The sequence below is a fragment of the Strix uralensis genome, chromosome 4, assembly GCF_047716275.1.
Source record: "Strix uralensis isolate ZFMK-TIS-50842 chromosome 4, bStrUra1, whole genome shotgun sequence".
Lineage (NCBI taxonomy): Eukaryota > Metazoa > Chordata > Aves > Strigiformes > Strigidae > Strix > Strix uralensis.
Window position 1 is genome coordinate 88,621,057 of NC_133975.1, and position 16,545 is coordinate 88,637,601.

Consider the following 16,545-nt stretch of genomic DNA (forward strand, 5'->3'; position numbering starts at 1 on the left):
AGCAGCTGACAGCGGGGAGCGGCGTACGGCGGGCGGCGCGCGGCCGCAGCTACCGCCGGGGCCCGCCGCGGAGCGCGCGCCCGCGCGCGCGGCCCCGCGAACGCAGTAGGAAGAGCTGCGGCGGCGGGCGCGCGCCGGCCGGGGGCAGGCGGCCTATGAGGGCGCGAGATGGGCTGCCGGGGCGCGCTCGTCATCCCGCGCTGGGGCGCGCATGCGCGGCGGGGACAGGCCCACTCCCGCACTCCCCCGCGCACCGCGCTGCCGGCAGCCCCACAGCCCCGGGGTACCCCCGCCGCCACTCCGCACCCTGCACGGCGGCGCCGCGGGGAGGGGGGGGCCCGGCGCGCTGCGCCGCGCCGCGCCGCGCCGCGCCGCGCCGCCCTTTCTCTGCCGAGCGCGGGGCGGCGGCGTTCGCGGGGAGCGGCGGCCGGCTCTGCCGCTGCGCTGAGGCAGTGGGAGGGCGGCCGGAGCCGCTTGGGCGCCCCGGGGGACCCCCCTCCGGCGGGGCCGGCCGCAGCAGCCGGGCAGCGGAGCCGTGTCGGCGGACAGGCTCGGTGCCCGGCGGGCGCTGCTGCCCGCACCGGGCAGGTCCCCGCCTGCAGCGCTATTGCATCGTGCCCGAGGAAGAAGCTCAGTATGGTTGGTTTGATTTTTTTTTTTTTTTTTTTTTTTAAGATAATGATTCCTACAAAGGACAGAAATCTCGCAAGATTTTGTATTAAGAGAGTCAAAGAAGCGCTCCGTGTCCGCGGGGTGAGAGCAGGACTTGGGGCAGGCCTAAGCACCCCTGGCTCGCCTGGCACCTGCAACTTGTTCACCCCTGAGCACCCCTGGCTCACTTGAGCACGTATGACTTGTTCTGCTCCTGTGGCTTAGCAAAACGCATCCTGAAAATGCACATAAATGCAGGTGAACTCGGCTAGATGCAGAATTTCAGGGTATTTAACGTAACTGTAATTTCCCAAGCGCTCACATGGGAAAGCTATACACATTTTCAAAGTTTGTAACGTGCGCTGGGAGTGTTTCGGTGTTCTTGGGGGATGAAATGGCAGTGATGAAGCGGTAGCACGCAGAGTGGGAATCGCAGGACGAGTGTGTTTCAGTATGCTATGACTTGTGTGAAAGCCAGAGCTGGTAGGGCGGGGTTTTTTGTAACTATCACATCCTTCTTACACCCCCTCCCAGGCTCAGAAGAGCTGTCCTGCTTCTCAGTGGGTATGTCATGTATTTGTTCACACTTGTCTTCTCCAGCTTGTTCCACAAGCCCTCTTTCTTTTTTTTTTTTTTTTTTTTTGCCCCAGAACTAGTAAACATTTGCAAATATGCTCATAAGGTTTATGGAAGTGTCTGTTGCTTTTTCACTTTTGACTTCATACATTATGGGTCAGCTGCCTGCTAACATGGAGCTTGGGGCACAGCTGCCGCAAGCATAGTCTGCGGGGCAGAAAGAAGAATTGTAATATTCTGTGCCCATAGCAACCTTCCAGAGAGATCTGGAAACGCAAAAATAATGACTATATCTGTTTTCCCTAAGGTTTTAATTCCTAACTGACAAGACTAGAGATTAGTTTAGAAATTGAAATCGTAAGCACATTGCCAACGGTTGTCAAATATTGAGTTGCTGCTCCTAACCCCTATTACTGTGATAGCTGTTATTATTATAGCTACTAAAAATTATATTGTGATCATGTCTACAAAATTAGTCAAGGATTTGGATTCCAAAACCCGTTGGGTTACGTACAATGTTTACACAGGTAAAAGAACAAAACAGTTGTTTCAAAAGAGCTTGGGGATGTTTTCCATTTGTGATACAAATCCACTAGTGAACTATTGCTAAGGCATGCATAAGAAAAGCTAACTTAGCATTAATAACCTTAAACTTGCTATCCTACCATCCCTTCATGGGAAAAAAACCCCACCCCAAAACCAAAAACAGTGCCACAAATCAAAAACATTTGAAAAGTCTAAATAGATGCAAAAAAGGCTAAAAGTGAATGCAGGGAAGGGAAGGGAAGGAAGTCCCCATCCCTCGAAGGGTTCAAGGCCAGGTTGGACAGGGCTCTGGGCAACCTGGGCTAGTGGAAGGTGTCCCTGCCCATGGCAGGGGGGTTGGAACTGGATGGTCTTTAAGGTCCCTTCCAGCCCAAACCATTCTGTGATTCTAAGCTGCATCAAGATGATCCAGAAAGTAAGGCACAGCTTTCCAAATGACACATTTAACTGCACGTTGCCTCTGCTTGGAGGATCGCACCTAAAGAAAGATTCTGAAAGAAAATAAAATCATCCAGGGAGACATCTGAAAACTGAAGAGCTTCTTCTGATAGGTCCTTGCTATCTAGTGGGAAAATACTGTTTTGTAGACATAAATCTGCCTACTAACCCACAAAATATTAGGGTACTTTCAGTGCAAGCAGTTCTGAGATACAATGTCCTCAAACTGGACAAAAATCAGGGCTAAAATAAATGGGCTATTTCATTAATAAGCTTGTGGTGATTTCAATTGTACTTAGTATGGTGTGAAATTAAATGCATTTCAAGTGATTGCTTAATGCAATGAGGATATTACTGCTGATGTATTTGCTTTCAAGTCCATGATATTCTGTGCTATAGGCATATTATCTTAAATCAATGAAAACAATGTACTAGGATTGACCCAGTATCCACTGGAGATACCAGTGGATGAGATGTGATCAATCTGCACATAACTTGTACAGTTAAGAGTTATTTTTATTTGTATTCTAGTTCTAACCATGCTACAGCAGCTACTGCTATCAGCCTCATTTTTATTTTGAGGAATTGGTGACCTGAGCAGTGCTAAGCCATGACATAATGGGAGAAGGAAAATTTAATGACTAGTGAGAGAGATGAAAAGCTACTGAGGGAAGTGCTCTTACAGAGCACTAACTTTTTACAAATGCTAAATGCAGCAAGTATATATGTTTAGAAGTACATTTCCCAAACCAGACTAAAAGGCCAGTAGCTATTTTTTTTTTTTCACCACAAAAAGCTCATTTTTAAGTGTAGAACTTCACTTGTGCCTCCAACAACAAATCCTTCATCAAGTGACCAAGGGTCAGAGCCTTGGTTTGTGGGTGCTCTAAAACCCTCGAGAAGGGAAATTTATGCTAGAACATGGGACACTCACTCCTATGATTAGGAAACAAATTATGTTAAACAATCCTGCAGTTTTAAGGTGGAGCCTTCTAGTTGTCCAGTGTATGTTTTCCGGTGCTTAATCTCACAACCCTAACGAATCGCTTTTAACTGATACAGACGCAAAATCTGCTGGAGTCAGGTAATTCTTTCCACTTGGCAAGAAGGTGGTAGCACTTTTACATAGCAGGTGGAATCTCAGCAGGGCAACTCTAGTTTCACTTTGATGAGACATCCTGCCACCTGTCTCAGAAGTTACTCTGAGTAGCAACTTGAGTTAAAATGAAATGTGAAGATGTTTTAACTTTGCCCCTCAAATACATGAACACATACTGGAGTCCACATTTAACCCTCATGGGAAACAAAATTCTACTTCTGTGAACTTTTTCTTTCTCTACACAACGTTAGCTGTCTCCTGTTCTTCACTAGCTCCAAACCCCGGTGTCATAAAGCAGTCTTAACAGATACCACCAACTCCTATAAAAATACCCAACTTCTTAAATCCTTATCTCTTTGAGTTGCATGATGGCCTCAAAAGCTTCAGAAGCAAATTCAGTTTTTAGCTATCACAGTAGTAGAAGTATGCTTGAAAGGAAAAATCACCAGAACTGGAAAGCATTTTAAAAAATACTTCTGGAATTGATTTGGGGATTTTTATTAAGCATCACTTTTGAGTTTTGGTTACCTTAGGTTTTCTGAACACTTTTTATTTATTGCAGTGTAACTGTATCTGGCAAATTCTTCCCTTATAAAGATGTCCAGTTTTACATGTGACACCAGAGTTAAACCACACATTCATCCAAATTCCTCCATATGCAGCTCAGGGGTGCAAACTGGCTTACTTCATGCCAGCTATTCTATATTATCTATTGCAGACCACTATAAAACAATAGAGCTCAAGTACCACCAAAACCAAAATCAGAACAGCAAAGGGTTACAGGCATTTTTTTATGTGCTGTCTACAAAGAATAATACAGTTTCTAGAAAATTTATCCAAGCTTTATTTTGTCATATAAAGTAGTAATAAGGCATGGGTAGGAACAGCTCTAGATCCAGTATATTTAAAAAACAAATGCAGAAATGACATTTGAAAAAATGGAACTGGGGTGGGAGGGTGTTATGCTTTTGTCCCTCTTAAGTAAAAACTGTGTATATTGGGGAGGAGGATGAGTTGGGAAAGAATATAGGCATCTAAATCAGTTCATTTATCCGCCATGTAGAAGTCAACTTGTTATGAGTACCCAGCCACTGTACCAGTCAGGAAAGCTGTATGCTTTTATCTGCAGAAATGCAACCGGAACATAAGAATTAAAGAAAACATGTCACTAGGGTTAAAGGAAAATCAAGCCACAATCAGCAGGAAGATTACAGAATCTGCCAATGTTAAATACAACTTTTTAAAAAATGCCTAGGAATATTATCAATTATTTAATATAAAGCCAAGTTTCTTAAATTCTAAACAATGTTTTAAAGGGTCCATGAACTACTTCTTTTCTAGCCCTCAGTGTTTTGCTTTTTCCACTGGTTTGAAATCTGATCTTGCACTTGTTGAGTATCAGTTTCAGGTAAAACAGAATTTCAAATAATTGAAAGAAACACGAGTTAGTAATGTTATAAGAAACTTTTTAAAACATTCTAAGACTTACATCTGTATCCATTAAAGAATATCACCAAAACCCATATTTTTCATTTTCCAGGAAACGCCAGCAGGTACAAGCCAGTCATCATAAGTGCAGCACAAGGTAATGGTTCCTCCTCTTCAGAAAAAAATAAAACAAAAAAAAAATTTTGAATTAGTGAGAGGTACTGCTGTTACAAGATGTAAGATAGTGTTTCAGCATAACATACAGAAGTACTTGCAGCTGCAGAGCAACTCAACCAACTTCCCTGTCACATTTATCAAAACACTTTCAGATTCCAGCTTAAAGCAGGTGAAACCATAACAAATATTGCACAAGGACTGTTTATCTGTATCCAAGGCATTTGAATAAAGTGTTTATATAAATCAGTGTAAACTTATTCTTTCTTGACACTTCCACTTTTACAACACTTTACTTTGAATTCTGACAGGGTTTGATGTGGCATACCATTTTGTTTTTGTCCACACACTGGTTTTATAGCAAGGAAAGACTTATAAGTCGAAAGGAGCAAAGTGCAAACACTATTAAAATGAGCTGGGCAGGTCAGGTAATCAAAAAATCACATTATGGGTGTTCAATAAACGTCAGAGATGCCTGTGGTTATGTGGAAGATATTGCTGCACAGTGGTATCACTTCTGGGTGAACAAAGCAGGGACAGCTTCACTATCACAGCAGCAGTCTGTGCACCTCAGCAGAGACGATGTGTTCATAATATTGTAAAGACAAGTACTGTAAATGCAAAAAAAAAAAATCTTCTCCATGTATATTTTTTAAAGTTGAGCCACAGGTAGTGCAGCTGCATAAACACAATAATTTGTACCTGCGGGTGAGTAAGTAAAGTACAAATTATCAAAAAAGTGTGGTTTGGATCATCCAAAACGATGCACAGTAAAAGCTACTTCAGGATTAAAATCCAACAATGCAATGCAGTACAAGCTGTGCTAGCTGCAACATTGACAATGTCACCTAAAGTCGGCCCAGCACTTCCCACTTTAAGGTCCCATTTCAGTTACCTATAGCAGAAATACTTGATTTCATAAACTGTCAGCCGTTTGGACCAGCATTTTCAAAGCTCTGTCCCTTTTCTTTCAAATGTTAAACTTCAAAAGTTTTGGAGTAAGAGTTTCAAATTTGCCGGGATTATGTTGGTGATAAGAATGTGCCTTTAGCTTTTCCTCCAGAAATCTACTTGTATTTAGCCAGGCTATTTGTATAAGGAGCAAGGGGAGTATATGACTTTAAAAAAATCGTATTTTTCACACCCTCAGAACTGTTACATAAACTAATTGAGTTTTGCAACTGTTTTCTAACCAATTTTCCCAAAGAAGCTAAATGTATTGCATATGATCTACTATTTCCATAGGACCTAATCTGAAACTGAATTTTTGATCTAGGTATATATGGAGACTAAAAGAGGGAAGTCTTCCCTCTCATGTTTCAGATTGTCTCCATGCATCTTTTACTCCTGGAAAAGCTAACATGCATCCTTACAAACAGACAAACTCATCATTTTTCCACTGTAAAAGACTAGGAGAGGCAGCATTTCTAGAGCTGAATAGTGATTACAAACATCTAAATATGTTAATGTGGTATTACTAAGATGTTAATTGCTACAATATTTCAAGGTTTCCTCACTCAGATTTATTTTATAATAGCTGAATGCATGACACTCAAAAGAGTTCTGGCATCTAAATTATTTGCAGAGTACATTAAAGCTGTATTAATTCTCTCTTCTGGACACTATTTCCCTCTATGAAGCAGACGCACTTGTTCATAATCAACACATTTTTACATGAAAATTTCCTAGCTTTACTCAGCTCCTACTTCTACCACAAGAGGGAAGGGGAAAGTGGTGATTATTATTGAATGCTTGACTGTGCAACAGTGTTTGTTCAGAGTAGTTTTTGGGTTGTATTCACCTACAGGCAAATAAATAAAGCTACTGGATTACCAGTAATTTTCTATATCGTCACCCTTTTCCTTTAAGAAGAACTTGGCCCTCGAATTTGGGATTCTTGCTAATTTCCAGCAATTGATTCCAGATTGATTTATCTTTGCATTGGACTGGACGTTATAATTCCTACTTGCTAATTTTCATCCTGGGTCAGGTTAAGTTTCCTACCCCAATAAATTTGTGTAAATAAGTTTATCATTTCTTGTAGGATTTTCAATATTGGGACTTTAACAATAGCGTTATCAGATAATTTAGGTATTCATGTCCCTTGGAGAACAAGAACTTATCTGAGAGCCCCATCTGTGTGCGCACAGGGGCGTGGTGGCTCCATTAGCTTTCCAAACAATGGATTTCCTGTGAAGGTAAATTTACACTCAAGAACAGCCTGGTCTGGTTTACAGCCTGCAATAGAAATGTGGAACACTTTATCTGTAGCTTATAGGGAAAATAGTAGCACCTTTTCCAGTAACAACCCCAGCTGTCCTCTCTCTCAGCATTGTCTTTGCAAATGGTGTATGCACATACTTTCAAAGGATGATCAGCCAATAAAAGATCTGCCAGAGAAAGACAGTCTGTAGCACCGGCCCAGCATGTCACATGAAACTCTGCTGAGTTCTGGACATAAATACTTCTGTAAACCAAAACCAGACAAGACAAACACATTTTATTCAATTAAGCTTTCATTAAGCTTAATTTATTTTGCTTTTGACTAATTTCTGTAAATCTCTTATTACATCAGTAGCTACAATTGAAATAGTTCTTAAATGTCCCAAGGGCATTTCATTGTTATTGAGTCTACCAGTATTCAGCGCAAATGGAAAACCAGCTAATAAGCAAACAAAATTAATTTATCAGTACCATTTACTTATCAGCTCATTCTCAAATCACATGTCCCACATGTAACTTGAACGACCAGTTTTTCCTTCCATTAGCAAATGCGTTAAGAAAAAGGATCTACCTCCTAGAAAGTACCAGATAAGCCAGATACTGTATCCTACTTGGAAATTTAAAAGTTATATGTAGGGCCTGCAGTTGAATTTCATTCCTGTTTCTAGCAGCATCGGCACAAATCAAAGACTGTGGCTAACAAGCAAGTATAAAGCATGACTTTGTATCTCATAAAATAAAATAACCTCCACACAGTCATAAAGTATCTACCAGAAAAGAAATACAGCCTTCGCTTCCATGAGCAGGAACTAGAACAAGCCCTTCTCCTACAACTGAGGTAAAACATCTACTTGTAGCTCTGGAAATGGGTCTTGCTACAGTGACAGATGTACACAGGACTTTCTTTCTTACTTATTAAACTCCATTATCCCTGGAAAAAAACTCCAGCTGGTTCAAAACATAGCAGGCTCTTTGCTGGGAACGAAGGGCTGTTGGGAGCAAAGGGCTGTTGGGAGCACACTACTCTGGCATGCCCATCGCTGTGGGTTCTCTGCCAAATGCCAAGGTTGTTCAAGGTTTTGCTTCTAACATCCAGCATTCCCACTTGGTGGCAGCTCCCTGGGTGTCCCACCGTACCAGGAAATTGTCAGCTAGTGAGGAGAAAAAAGCTTTTGTCGGTAATGCTCAGTCACTGCACTGTTTCCAGAATTCTTTTGATAATCAATTACGCCTAACCTTAAAGAAGGAAAATAAGATTCAGTATAGTTAGGAAAGCCAAATTACCCAGACTTCTCTAGTAATTTTGAAAAATGTTATGTTGCATAATATGAAGCATTGAAACTGACTTTCATCACTAATCTTTCACCTTTCTTGAATTAATATTCGAGTGATGACTTCATAGCATCTCTGACAAACAGCCAGATATACAATTACTGTTCTTTAAAAGTCTGATAGATCTCGGAGTAAGCATTTAAACATTGTTTAAGGCAGTTTTGCTGAGCTCTGCTCAATTGTGCCAGATTAAGCTGTTTTGCTGCAATGCCTTCTAGCAACACAAAATGCAGCAGAGCGCTCTCCAGTTTAGAACCTGGTTACTACCAAAGGCAGTTACTGATGTGGCCATTGCTGAAAGAGGGCTAAAAAACCCGTTTTACCTTCTAAGCAAATCTGTGTTTGACTACTGTAGTAGTGCTTTATTTGTAGTAATAATAAGCTATCTACTGTATGCAAACTTTTTTCAATTCTGAAGTAAAATTTGGATACGAAGCTGGTGCATGTGTGAGATTAAAATTCATCTTATCTAGAATGGTAGCACAAAATTCTCATTTGCACAGGGAATCTAGGGAAAAGTGCTTTATTAATTATGCCTAAAAGCATACAGTATGTAAGTGAGGACTCCTATCTCACAAGGACTCAAAATGGGTGAGCTTCTTTTTGTTCTCTTCTCTTCCTGTGTATACTCCAGGTGGTAGACTGAACTAGAAACACACATATAGTCTATCTAGTCTTATAATAGCAAAGGCAAACCAAAATTAGTCACCAATTCCACCTAACTGAATTTAACTTTGCAGGGTGACCACAGAACAGCTGATAGGTGGCAACATATTTTACACTATCCTCTATCATGGTTAGTGCAGCAAAGCAATCTTACACAGTCTACACGGTATATAGTTGCATCATGTTCAAATGAGACTTGGTATTTGTTTGAACTCTACGAGTTGCCTCCAGGGAAGGGTTGAAGACAGCGCAGCTCCACTGTCATTGGAGACATCAAGGATGAAAAGTTTACATAATCTTTTAGAAACATATTTTAAAACAAATTATTATTATTTCCTTTTGATGTTTCTATTTCCTGTTGATCCTACAGCCAAGTTTATATGCAATAACAGAAATACCATGACAGGGAACTGGTGAAAACTGATGTATGTAGATACAGCTTAACCACAGATCTTGGAGCAGCAGGATTTATATAGCAGGTTTTAATCATTCCAGGGTTCTTCTATAGCAACTCCATAAAGGATAGTCACTATCCAGGATGGTTTCAAACCTATAATAATTATGATAAGCTTTATTTTTTTATTGTCTTTTTCACACTTGTGTAACACAAAACTTTACACAGATAAAATAATGCAATTAGAGAATAAAAAAATAAGTTGTATTATTATGAAGTACATATACATCTGTTTCTACACAATGCAAACATATCAATCAGTCAAAACCCAAAAAAAGATTTGAAAGCATAAGGAACTAAGGAGCATTTTCTAGTGACAGAGTCCTAGAAGGTGATCAACAGAGTTTCTTTCTTTTAGAAAGATATGGGTGTGCCCATTGGACTGACATTATATTCTGTACGTCCAGGAAGAGCGAAGCAGCTTTTGTTCCCACCTAAACAAATGATGTGGGTCATGTCTCCTCTGCCAATGACTTCCTGAGTTCTGTGTGGCAACCAGCCATACCTCACTCTCTCAACATCAATACAGCTATAAAAACATATACAAAACCTTTGACCATTTCACCTCTCAAAATGGTAGTGCTATTGTCACGAATGGACAACTTTCTAAATATTCTTAATCAGAACATACACATGTAGAAGAACATTTTAAATCTCTGCTGTAATAGTTTTAAATGTTTTGAAATGTCCACTGACATGAACCAAATAGCTTCTATTGCCAGAAATGATTATTGGTGGCTAGTGGAGAGAAACCTTCCTGCTAGTTCGTTATTTTAAGTGTCAGTAGTCTTCTTCCTACAAGAAAGAGAAATATGTGAAGTGGCTGAAAGATAAACATGTGAAGTGGGTTTTGCTAGTTTTTTTGGATAATCATATAATCTGTCTTTCAGTAAGACCAACTGCTTCCTTGAGCCTGCGTGTCTATCAGCTTCCCCAGCACTGTAAAACTAATCTGTATTTCCCATCCTGATACTTTTTTTCAAACCACTCTTCTCCAAGTTATTCTGTCCAGATTTTAAATTCACTTGTTGGAATTTTGTGCAAAGTAAATGGTAAAATTCAACTTCATTACTCCAAAGAACAAGTGCACAATGCTATGCTGTGCTGGATTAACTCATCCCTCTGGCAGGGCAACTGCGCAAAACCTGACACAGTTTGTGTATTATAACCTGGTAGGGTTAGATATACCTTCCAAATGTAGATGAACACAGCTACGGTAGATGAATTGGAATGAAGATGTTTCTCCTGTCAGGTCTGCTGTCAATTTGTTGTGTGAACTTTGATCAGCTTTATTAGTCTGTTCATCATTATCTTTCCCACTCTCATCTGCAGGATGGCAAGATAACAACTATCTCAAAGGCAGCATTTGCAAAAGAGCTCTGAGATCCTTAGATAGATGGTGGCTCTCAGAGGATGGCCATGGGATGTAAAAAGTACTGATGCTATAGTTTCTTTTTAAATAATATTGGACAGTGGATTTTTGTCAGAAGTTATTGCAAAGTTTTATTTCTCTGTTGGCATGACAAACCTACTATTTTATAGGTGTCTTGGGGGGTTAATTGCATTGAAGTTTTTTTGTTTTAAAGTTCAAACCTTCAGTGAGTGCAGGTGAGCTGCTTTTTTATCATAAGTTTTCATCACACGCCCTATTCCTGAGGGCTCTTTCTGGCTGTTAACAGACCTATTGGTTCAAATTTCATTTTAGTAGACTTTGTATTCTCTGGTAATGCCAACTCTCTTCAGCTCTTCATGTGACCCACCCTATGTAGGCTGTGACTTTAGGTTTTATTGAATGGGTAAAATATTTACTCAGCTGTAAGCTTCAGATGTTACTTATTTAATAAGCCTCACAGTGTTCAGTAAATGACACTTGTATTATTTTGGAAAATGCTCTGGGATTCTGCAGGGTGAAGAGTTGAAAATATTAGCTGTTACACAGACAGCATTGTGTAATAGACCTCAGGTACTACTGAGTAGCTTTAGAGGTTGAAAGAGGATACAAGGCTACAGTTCCCAAAATGCTGCTGTGTGCACACCGAGGGAAAACTTCCTGGCTACGAGCTTTTTTAAGGTAAATGGCAGAAATGTGGATGCAGAACAATGTAAGTATAATCCCAGGATTCATGTAAGTGTGAACGGCGCTAAGCTCCATGCAGCTGTCTTCAGCTGGCATACCGTGAGCGATTTAAAATAAGGTCTCAGAAATTAAAAGATCAGGTAGCACAGAAGGCAGTTCATTGCAGGAGGCTACCCAACTTACTTCTGGCTAATGGTATTCTATTGGCAGTACTTTCGAAAAGAATTGGTCCTATTCCTTGACATCAAGAGGAAAATATAGTGCAGAATCCACACTGAGGGGTGTGAGTGACAAATAATTTAGAAAAGTTTTGCACCCTGTGCCCATACAGAATTGAGGGAAACTGGCAGAAAGTACTATGTGATAAATCAGCTGATTGTTCAAGTAACTAATGGAAAGCAACATAGGCACCGATGTCCAAGGCTGGCCCTATGAAATAGCACAGAAGTAGTGTGAGTATTTTGGAAGTGCATCATCCAGCATCCTGTGCTCTGCCTGTACTGTGACTTGCTGTAGCCTCTCGGCATTCCTTGTGTCTGCTGAAAACAGTGCTGAAGGCTCTACAGTTCCCTGTAAACTGAGACTAATAGAGCTATTTTAAAGAAATGTATTTGTTCTGCTTCTGCAACACAGAAATATATTTCATATTTCTAAGGAGCACAGGAATTGAATTGTATACTAGATAATATATAGATAAGCCTAAGAAGGGTCTGTAACTAGCAGTTACCAAATAACCAGCCTCCCACAACAAGTGTCTCTGTTCAATTGTCAGTAATTCAAGGCATTTAATTAGTGAAGTATGAGAGTCTATATCCCTGATCAACCTTTAATTTCATTGCTTTAACAAAACCAGCTGGTTGAAACTGGACCTCTCAATCTCTGAAGGAGAGGAAACTACAGGATGTCAGCAAATTCTTCAGGCTGCCACCTTCTGCCCCAGGTTTACTAGGCCTAAAAGAAGCTAAAACCCCCTATCATAAAGGCACAAAATTTGACTCAAGGGACAACCAGGAGTGACAGACTTGTTTAATATCTTAAATATGAAATATAGTTTGTCATGTGGCAGGTTTGAGTGTAAAAGTCAGCTATGTGACTTGCTTCCTGTTAACTGCTATCTTGCTTGGGATTTGTAAGCAAACTCTTTATTGCAAGATTGCCTCAGATGACTCATCAAACTATTGAAAAAGTGCACATGTGCAGATCAGAGCTAATATTTGTATACTGAACGCATGCCATAAGAGTGTGACCACGTCTACAAAGCAAAGTAAGCCCAGCTACTTGCTCCATGTGTCAGTTCGTTAGCTGGTGCTTGGATTATTGCAACATTACAATGCTAATATTCCCTGAAGCTCTGGCTGGCAGTTTTAAGGCATGATGTAACAAGTCTTTCGTGGGTGGAATGCTGCCCAGCTCTGAGGTAGTTTGCTTGGTTTGGTTCTGACTTCTGCATAAACAATTTGCATGTTGATTTTTAACACCCTAGTTAAAAAGGCAGGCTGCACCTACACCTTTTCCTGTTTCTTCCACCGACTCCTTGTATAAAGCAGTTAGTTAGCTTCACTTTGCTTATTTTGCAGTCTTTCTTTGTTTCAGTTCATAAAAGTTCACATTTACTTTGAATGCTACTGAATGTTCCTCCTAGATATGAACAATTTAAAGGACTTTTCACTTACAGAGGTTACTTGTCCACCGTAGCCATTGCTGTCATACTCGCATTGAAGCATTCACTATTGAAATATTCAGCATTCTCATACTATCCACGGAACAATCTATATAAGGCACTTCTAAGGCATATACTGGTTTTATAATCCCAATTCTCTCCAAAGCAGTAATACTGGACCATATTCAGTTGTGAAGTAGGCCTAAATTCAAAAAGGAAAAAACAACAGTTCTACTTTGTTTTACAAACTTCTCTTTACCATTTAATTCTGTAGAGAGATTATTCTGAACATTTAAATCATTGATTATTTTTAAGGTAGGCTACAAAGGTTGTAAAATACCTATTAAATTTACATCACTGTCAATAAACAGAAAGACAAACCCTGGATCACAGCTTCATTTGGTCTAAACAGATAGAGCTTCTTTGAAATCAGCAAATTTACAGATTTGCACCAGTTCAGAATCTGACAGACAGATGTACAGGAATATAGCAGGAATTAAATGTTTCCATGCAATAGAAATTATGGGATTAACTGTTCAAAAAGCTACTAAATAATTTCTATTATCAAAGGGCAAAAGGGTCTAATTTAGCAGTAATGGTGAAAGGTGAAAGGAAAGATTTCCATTCAGAGAATGATTTAAGTAAGTTAGCTAGGAGTCTTAGGTCTAGAGAAGTCTTAGAGAAGAAGCTGGCAGCGTCCAGGTTCAAAGCAAACAGAAAAGGTGTTTTTTCATGTGACAGGTGCTAGACCTCTGCAACTTCTTGCCACAAAGACACTGTAGATAAAGCTTATGTGAGCTCAAGGAGAGGTCTTCTAAGGGTTACTAAACACCTCAAAACCACATCCTGACAGGAGTGCCAGAGCTAGAAACAGGTAGAGCACAGGAATGTATTAGGGGGAAGTATCATTTCTGTTCGCCTTGTTCTTATTCTTCCCTAGGCATTGCTGTGTGGCCAGGACTGGACATGGAACACTGGGAAAGCTGGGTCTTTCATCTGACCCCGCACACCCAATACAGATTCTTAGGTGAAAGAAAAACATCAGTGATGCATTTCAGAGTAAATGAAGCCTTACCTCTTCCACTCTGTGTAACATTAAGCTTAACCCTCTCTCCCTGCCTATTCTAGAGCAGCACACTACCAAAGAAACCTGCTTTTCAGTTTGTTGCTAAATCAGCCCTCACAATCACAGCATGGCAAAACTTGGAAATACAGATTTTTTATTCAAATAAATTACCTTCAATTGCCAATTTGAAATACCAGCAATACCTTACCCTAGTAGTCCCACATCTTTACAGTCTGGTTAACTGATTTCTACGTAACCTCAAAGAGTTAATCATACTTTATATGATACACAGAATACATAACAGTTCAGTATTAAAATGTGTCATCACCCTGAGTTTATCTTGGTTACATTACTCATGACCGAGTTACGCAATTTAGCAAACATTGACAGAAACTTACATGGTGGTGTGGTATAAAATCATCTTCATGCATTGCCAGGAGAAAAGAGTGAGGAGGGATAAGTAATTATTCCAGGGAAGCTTTGGGTTGGTTTGGTTTTTCTAAATGCACTGGGACTGATTTTTCAAATTGCTTCACTTGTAAGGGGAGATGACTCCATCATCACAAGTCCCGCTGCAGGGTGTTCTGAGGAAAGCATAAACACACTAACGGAGACTAATGGGCTTGTCCACAAGGGGTAATCAGTGCACAATAAAGCAGGATATAAATTTAAAGCGTGCTAGCCAGCTTGCAATAACTATTATGGTCTATTTCCACACACAGGAAAAAACTGTCACAGTGTCTTATACCTGACAACTTAGACTTTTCTAAAGTTATAAGTAAATGACAGACACTGCTAGAAACATCATGATCTCTCCTTTCCAACTGCTGAAGACCTTATCTCTATTGCCTAAAAATCATCTTTAGTCACATAAAGTCTTTCCATCTTCACGCACAGAAAAGATTGTAGTTCCCAATATGAGGTACTGGGCAGAGGTAATTTTAAGAGGAAATTCTGCACGTAAAGAAGAAACATTCTTCTTTGAAATATGTATGCAATTACTAATTGTAGAGTTCAGGGGGCTATGCTGGTTTAACTGGAATGCACATGTCTTTAAAAGTCATTGAGCTTGTCTTCCACAGACTGTTCTTCTACAAGTAGCAAATCCATGCACAAACATAGTGGTTCCTTGGTTAGTAATCTGAGGAACGAGAATAACGAGAACATCTAGCAACAGCACCACACTGAATTTACATCACTAGGAATAGGTAGAAAGAGCAGATCCACGAAGTTAGTCTTTGCGGGTGAACTTGCCTCTGCAACTCTGGGTGAATTTTCAGGGGAGCTGCAGACTCGGGATCTGCCTTCTGCCAGTTTTATGAGATGGACAATTTCTGTTCAGCATGTGTGCTCAGACACACACACACACTCTGAATAAACAGATCTCCCACAGACTCTACGGAGTGTCTTGCAGGTTTCATCAAAATCAACTGATCAGCTCGAAAGGGAGATTACACAAAGAGGTGTTGTGATGATACTGAAGCAGATTCAGTGGTCTGCTTGGTCCCCATACAGTCGTATGTTCCTGAACAGTCCAGACACAAGCAAGAACAAAACAAACTGTGAATTGAAATTTTTGCCCTTCTGGTACGAGCTGATATGAACCATCATCTTATTTCTAATTATAAAAAAATTAAAGCCATTTCAGACATTTACCTTCCAGTCAGTGACCGTTTGCAGGTTAGCTGTCAAATAAAATCAGTTTTACAGAGCAGATTTTGTTAAAAGACTCTGTGCAAAACCAGCACTGTACCTTTACTATTTAAATGGGCTTGGGTGACCCTTGTTCTTGCTCGGACTGTCAGGTAAAACAGGAGCTGACAGGGATGCAGTGCTATAAAACTGATTTTTTTATATATCCTTTTAGCAATTTGTAGTCCTAAATTATGTATGGACACTTCATCTTATTATGGCCCTTTGCAGGATTATGGCCCAGAAAACCGTTGTGAAAGAGGTACATGGCATGCAAGGACATGAGGGCAAAACACTGTGGCTTAAATACTGTTGAATTCACCACATTTGGCAACAACTTGCAACAACCTGCATTTCACTGTAGTTTGTAGCAATAGTTATTAGTCAGAGACTATGTTTCCTACAGTGTCTTATTGTATTATGTTATATGACTACATTAATATGCATGAAGAAGACAAACAAG

General features: G+C 40.2%; 1 long non-coding RNA gene across 1 annotated transcript in view; it reads right to left on the reverse strand.

Moving 5' to 3' along the window:
- Positions 1-13,381: 13,381 nt before the first annotated feature.
- Positions 13,382-16,545, reverse strand: part of LOC141943077 (uncharacterized) — a 50,600-nt gene continuing 47,436 nt past the window's right edge. The window contains exons 2-3 of the long non-coding RNA XR_012628842.1: positions 14,789-14,811; positions 13,382-13,526 (exon numbers count right to left, since the gene is read on the reverse strand). This is a non-coding gene — a long non-coding RNA (uncharacterized LOC141943077). The remainder of the gene's footprint in view (positions 13,527-14,788; positions 14,812-16,545) is intronic.